This window comes from Salvelinus sp. IW2-2015, unplaced genomic scaffold, assembly GCF_002910315.2.
Source record: "Salvelinus sp. IW2-2015 unplaced genomic scaffold, ASM291031v2 Un_scaffold1042, whole genome shotgun sequence".
Classification (NCBI taxonomy): Eukaryota; Metazoa; Chordata; class Actinopteri; order Salmoniformes; family Salmonidae; genus Salvelinus; species Salvelinus sp. IW2-2015.
The window spans coordinates 139,678-146,841 of record NW_019942699.1 but is presented as its reverse complement, the minus strand read 5'-3'; the positions used below and the strand labels follow the sequence as shown (position 1 = coordinate 146,841).

The 7,164-nt window shown below is 42.5% G+C and overlaps 3 protein-coding genes across 6 annotated transcripts in view; 2 read left to right on the top strand and 1 right to left on the bottom strand.

Moving 5' to 3' along the window:
• The window catches only part of LOC112069533 (gelsolin-related protein of 125 kDa-like), a 243,717-nt gene that overhangs the window by 202,095 nt on the left and 34,458 nt on the right, over nt 1-7,164 (bottom strand). The gene's annotated exons all lie outside the window — the stretch shown is intronic.
• LOC111979311 (uncharacterized) overlaps nt 1-7,164 on the top strand; it is a 141,014-nt gene that overhangs the window by 130,388 nt on the left and 3,462 nt on the right. The window lies entirely within an intron of this gene.
• LOC112069530 (zinc finger protein 180-like) overlaps nt 1-7,164 on the top strand; it is a 16,182-nt gene that overhangs the window by 5,556 nt on the left and 3,462 nt on the right. The window lies entirely within an intron of this gene.

The following is a 7,164-nucleotide window of genomic DNA, read 5'->3' as shown; positions in this document are numbered from 1 at the left end:
AAGGCAGATAGTTGTGTTTGGAGTCCACCTACCATGTAGCCCCAATACGACAACTGATTGCTGCCGTGTACTCTGAGTGCAGGAGCCACTCTGAAGCTGTTCCACTATTAGTTGCCGTGCTTTTTCCTTGTGGGCTCCGATCATACCTGAAGAAATCCGCAGTCTGAATCGGTTTCCCTTCGTTGGAGGCAGCACGAGGATCAGTCGGCGCGAAGGAACAACCCTTCTAGACATACACAACAGAGGATCACCAAATCTCCGCCACACTAGCGGGTGGGACAGACGACTGCAGAGATAGAATACTCCCAAGGTAAGGCAAACTGGGTAGTCCATAAACGACACAGGGTTCAGCTCAGAAGGGGTAGTCAGTAGTTCCTTATCAAATTTTTGGCACGGTGTGACTAGGAGACACCTTACTATTAGACTAGGTGGCAGAAATATACATTGTGCCACCGCGTTAAAATTGCAATGGGCTAGACCATGGTTGTGTAAATAACAGAAATTGAGAAGGATATTGGTTGTATATGAACACACATATCTCCCTGATAAGGCTTGTGTAATTTTACAAGTAAATACAACTCGATTTGAATTACTGTTTATGCATCATCGATGGTCCTTCGATTTACTCTCAGGAGAATTGGGTACTTTTGTTTTTTTATTGAACTACATGTTCGGATCTGTAACTCTTTACCTGGTGGTAGAGCGCAGATTTCGATGACATGTGGATTGTACTGAAATATTCCCAGTTGACATCGATAGGCCATCAGGCTCTAAACAAATAAGTAGACGCTAATCCTTGGATTCAGCTACCCAATAGGTGCAATTGACAATGTGGAAGAATCATGTTTAAACTCGCGAGAAGAACATTAAATTGCAAATGGCATTATTCTTGTGGAACTCGGGGATCTCCGTGGGAAGCTGCATCAAAGAGTCAACACGTCTATAGGGTTACAGGTAGGTGTGTCACATCTATGAGATATTGTATGTTATAATTGATGATATTGTCTGTGATCCTATCTCTGGTCGCGAATCAGAGTCCTTGCACGTGCTTCAACGAGAATTATGGGGGCTAAGATATTGAGATATTTATTTGACTTCGTCTAGATTTTAGGGGAACTACTGAAGGTGACGGACCTCAGATTATATCCTATTCGAGGTTATCGGTTTTCGCATCGTTTTTTCCATGTATAAATATAGACTGTGTTAGATTGAAATCTCTGTGACCTAGCGATACAATCACATGGTTTTTTTTTATACTCGCAGTGAGCAAAATTTTTTTATTCAGATTTTCATACGAGAGTTTTTCAAAATATGTGGCTTGAACTTAGGGGTTAGCGAGGTAATCATGGCCATTCTATGGGTCCACCAAAGGTAGTTCCCCCAAAAAAAAACGTGTAGAACATCGTCGTTTTATGCGCATGTGAAATCCACTATGAGAGGAGTGCTACACACCTATTTGTTTCGTTTTCCTGCCTCTCCTATGACACAACCTACGCTGCATTCAAGGAATTTTATTTCCGAAAAATCCTATCTAACACGTACATCATCTAACAAACGTCCATGGCTAATTAGAATCTGATTGATTAAATCAGCTGTGTCTGTGTTAGTGGCAAAAAAAACCAAAACGTGCACCGCCTTGGAGGCTAGCCCAAAATTCGAGTTTTGGCAAACACTGGCTTTTACGCTCAGAGGAATTTTCTTATGGCCTTGAACTTTCAAACCTTCCTGACCTCTGCAGCCAGTTGCCACTGCTTTATCCCTTCTATCAGGGAATGATTAAACCTGGCACACGCAGCGTGGGTGCAATTTAATTATTTCAGGAAGAATACAAAAACCCAGCAGGCTCCAGACCTGTTGTCCACGTTGGTATTAAACGGGATTCGCGGAGACAGACCCCAGGAATGCGTTAATAGTTTTTTAAATTGATAGCTTCAAATTACAGCGTGCCGTGTAAAGGCACGGGGACGAACACCAAACCAAACAACTATACAAAACACAGGGTTTAACCCCAAAGCAAAAGATCGAGGAAGTACCCTCGAGAAATAACCACGCACAATCGATTAACAGCACCGCGAGACCCAATAATCATACTGCGCCCAATCCACATGTGCACAACTTTAGACCAACACACACAGCACAGTGACTTCTCACACGCACCAACGGACATTGTAGACCAATAATCAACAGACAATGTGACACAAGGGCACACATATACAATTACTAATCAGTGGGGAATAGGGACAAGGTGTGGGCGTAATGAAGTTACCGGAGCGATTGCGTGACCACTCGTAGGGTGAGTGGAATACTCCTGCCAGCAGGTCCAGACCTCGATTAGGGTAAGAGTTGAATACTCCTGCCAGCAGGCTTCCATGACCTCGTTAGGGTACAAAGCAGCTGGATCTTGAATCATCACATATGCAAAGATAGAGCTCCAGAACCTCGTCTCTGGCGCATGTTGGAGGTGTTCAAGCAAGTATTCGATACCACGTGAACTCCTGCAAGCAGGACTCTGACACTCCAAGGTGACTATATTCCCTTCGTATTTTGATCGGTAAGTACGGTTTATTTATCCAGAATGTACTCACTGTCCCCAACGCGGCTTCCAGATACCCCTTGTTGTCTAGAGCATAATGAGTTGTTTTGTTGTACAGTTTTATACTTCCTTGTCCGCAAGGCTTACCTCTTAAGACTGCTCATATGTGAAGTAGCTAGGTCTAATTAGGCTTAGTGGCAAAATGTGTCTCTTTTTTTATGCTCCGAGCACCCACATGGCCCCTACCCAGACCTCTAGGGGTAAGAGTCTTGCCTACTGCTCCGCATCCTGCACGAGGCCAAGGCCTAAACCATGCCGGGCACTGCGCTAAGGGTAAGACGTGCTACATACCTAGGCCAGGCAAGTTAGTTCCAGTACCTTCTGTAAAGACGGTGCTCCGCAAAGAAAGTTAAAATATCTCGTGCTGCACAGCAGTGATCAGTTAAGAGGCAACTTCAATCTTCGATAGGGGATTAGTTAGTTAAGATAGTCTTGAAATTTCATCATCATCCCCAGAATCACGTATCTCCTACCCAGGGGGAACCTGCGCTTTGCCTTGCGTAATGGTCATGTGTTAAGATAAAGTATGATATGGGCATGCCGCACAAAGCAGACTGCGCCCAGACCTCGTAGGGGAGTGTGCGGGTGGAATGGAATCTCCTGAACCAGCGACGGCCTGCCAGACCTCGTCAGGCTGACCGGATTTAAGGTGTGAAATTATCGCGTGCATACTCTACTGGGCTCTCAGCACTGAAACTCAATGACTTGAATATTAGAACTATTCGCTCCCTCTTCTGGGCGAAACGTTCCTGTAAATGACTCGAACTAGTGAAGCAAGCTTATCTTTTATTACACGTCTTAAATGCCTTACGCAGGATTTGACATTGTGAGTGTTGAGGAAGGGGTGATAAAGTGACGCCGATGAATGTGTGTTTTGCAAACAGATCCATATCTTAACGGAATTGAATCGGCGATGAGTTGAACATTGACCAGTTTCAGAATTCTCACTTCCTATTTGGATTTTTTCTCAGGTTTTTCCCTGCCATATGAGTTCTGTTATACTCACAGACATCATTCAAACAGTTTTAGAAACTTCAGAATGTTTTATATCCAATAGTAATAATAATATGCATATATTAGCATCTGGGACAGAGTAGGAAGCAGTTCACTATGGGCACGCAATTCATCCAAAAATGAAAATGCTGCCCCCTATCATAAAGAAGTTAAGGAGAAGTGGATCTAAAATTCCATGTATAACACTTGATCTTTGATCAACGTAATATTATCTGCAAAATCACCGGATATATTTGGAACTACTGAACATAACGCGCCAATGTATACTGAGATTTTTTTWATATAAATATGAACTTTACCGAACAAAACATACATGTATTGTGTAACATGAAGTCCTATGAGTGTCATCTGATTAAGATCATCAAAGGTTAATGATACATTTTATCTCTATTTCTGCTTTTTGTGACTCGTGTCTTTGGCTGGAAAAATGGCTGTGTTTTTCTGTGATTTGGCGGTGACCTAACTTTCGCTGTAAAGCCTTTTTGAAATCGGACACTGTGGTGGGATTAACAAGATTACCTTTAAAATGGTATAAGATACTTGTATGTTTGAGGAATTTTAATTATGAGGTTTCTGTTGTTTGAATTTGGCGCCCTGCACTTTCACTGGCTGATGTCATATCGATCCCGTTAWCGGGATTGCAGCCACCTCTTGACGCTAGGGGTCATATTTTTTATATCTTTTTTAAAATAACGTTCCCAAGGTAAACGGACTATTTCTCAGGTCCAGATCGTAGAATATGCATATAATTTACAGATTAGGATAGAAAACACTCCAAAGTTTCCAAAACTSTCAAAATATTGTCTGTGAGTATAAAAAAACTGATTCTGCAGGCGAAAACCTGAGGAAATCTAACCCGGAAGTGTTTCTTTTATCTGTGTTTCCTTGCCCGTCTTTCTTCCATTTAAAGGGGTATCAACCAGATTCCTTTTCCAATGGCTTCCTCAGGCTGTGACCAGGCTTTAGACATAGTTTCAGGCTTTTATTTTGAAAAATGAGCGAGATTTTTACAATAGAACAGAGCTGGCTCTCAATGAACGCGCATGGTCAGCGCATGTTCAGGTCATGGTAGACCTTACTCAATCCCCTCTCTTTCGGCTCCGCTTCACTGTAGAAGCATCAGACAAGGTTCTAAAGACTGTTGACATCTAGTGGAAGCCTTAGGAAGTGCAAAATGACCCATATCCCACTATGTATTCGATAGGCGATGAGTTGAAAAACTACATACCTCAGATTTCCCACTTCCTGGTTGGATTTTTTTCAGGTTTTTGCCTGCCATATGAGTTCTGTTATACTCACAGACATCATTCAAACAGTTTTAGAAATTTCAGAGTTTTCTATCCAAATATTCTAATAATATGCATACATTAGCAACTGGGACTGAGGAGCAGGCAGTTTACACTGGGCACCTCTGGGCACTTTTCATCCAAGCTACTCAATACTGCCCCGCAGCCATTTAAGGGAAACCTTGTTTCAGTCTTCCAGAGGATTGGAGTGGGACGAAGGTTCACCTTCCAGCAGGACAATGACCTTAAGCATACTGCTAAGCAAGCAACTCGTGTTGTTTAAGGGGAAACATTTAAATGTCTTGGAATGGCCTAGTCAAAGCCCAGACCTCAATCTAATTGAGAATCTGTGGTATGACTTAAATATTGCTGTACACCAGCTGAACCCATCAACTTGAAGAAGCTGGAGCAGTTTGCTTTGAAGAATGGGCAAAAATCCAGTGGCTAGATGTGCCAAGCTTATAGAGTCATACCCCAGAGACTTTCTGATGTAATTGCTGCAAAAGGTGGCTTTACAAAGTATTGACTTTGGGGGGTGAGTAGTTATGCACGCTCAAGTTTTCTGTTTTTTTTGTCTTATTGTTTGTTTCACAAGAAAATTTTGCATCTTCAAGTGGTAGGCATGTTGTGTAAATCAAATGATACACCCCCCCCCCCAAAAATCAATTTTAATTCCAGGTTGTAAGGCAACAAAATTGGAAAAATGCCAAGTGGGGGTGAATACTTTTGCAAGAACTATATACAGTGGGGCAAAAAAGTATTTTTAGTCAGCCACCAATTGTGCAAGTTCTCCCACTTAAAAAGATGAGAGAGGCCTGAATTTTCATCATAGGTACACTTAAACTATGACAGACAAAACGAGAATTTTTTTCTCTCCAGAAAATCACATTGTAGGATTTTTCATGAATTTATTTGCAAATTATGGTGGAAAATAAGTATTTGGTCAATAACAAAGTTTATCTCAATACCCTTTGTTGGCAATGACAGAGGTCAAACGTTTTCTGTAAGTCTTCACAAGGTTTTCACACACTGTTGCTGGTATTTTGTCCCATTCCTCCATGCAATCTCTCTAGAGCAGTGATGTTTTGGGGCTGTTGCTGGGCAACCGGACTTTCAACTCCCCCAAAGATTTCTCTATGGGGTTGAGATCTGGAGACTGGCTAGGCCACCTCCAGGACCTTGAAATGCTTCTTACGAAGCCACTCCTTCGTGCCCGGCGGTGTGTTGGGATCATTGTCATGCTGAAAGACCCAGCCACTTTTCATCTTCAATGCCCTTGCTGATGGAAGGAGGTTTTCACTCAAAATCTCACGATACATGGCCCCATCATTCTTTCCTTTACACGGATCAGTCGTCCTGGTCCCTTTGCAGAAAAACAGCCCCAAAGCATGATGTTTCCACCCCCATGCTTCACAGTAGGTATGGTGTTCTTTGCATGCAACTCAGCATCTTTGTCCTCCAAACAGAACGAGTTAGTTTTTACCAAAAAGTTCTGTTTTGGTTTCATCTGACCATATGACATTCTCCCAATCTTCTTCTGGATCATCCAATGCTCTCTAGCAAACTTCAGACGGCCTGGACATGTACTGGCTTAAGCAGGGGGACATGTCTGCCACTGCAGGATTGAGTCCCTGGCGGTGTAGTGTGTTACTGATGGTAGGCTTTGTACTTTGGTCCCAGCTCTCTGCAGGTCATTCACTAGTCCCCCGTGTGGTTCTGGATTTTTGCTCACCGTTCTTGTGATCATTTTGACCCCACGGGGTGAGATCTTGCGTGGAGCCCCAGATCGAGGGAGATTATCAGTGGTCTTGTATGTCTTCCATTTCTAATAATTGCTCCACAGTTGATTTCTTCAAACCAAGCTGCTTACCTATTGCAGTTCAGTCTTCCCAGCCTGGTGCAGGTTCTACAATTTTGTTTCTGGTGCTTTGACAGCTCTTTGGTCTTGGCCATAGTGAGTTTGGAGTGTGACTGTTTGAGGTTGTGGACAGGTGTCTTTTATACTGATAACAAGTTCAAACAGTGCCATTAATATAGGTAACGAGTGGAGGACAGAGGAGCCTCTTAAAGAAGAAGTTACAGGTCTGTGAGAGCCAGAAATCTTGCTTGTTTGTAGGTGACCAAATACTTATTTTCCACCATAATTTGCAAATAAATTCTAAAAAATCCTACAATGTGATTTTCTGGATTTTTTCCCCTCATTTTGTCTGTCATAGTTGAAGTGTACCTATGATGAAAATTACAGGCCTCTCTCATCTTTTTAAGTGGGAG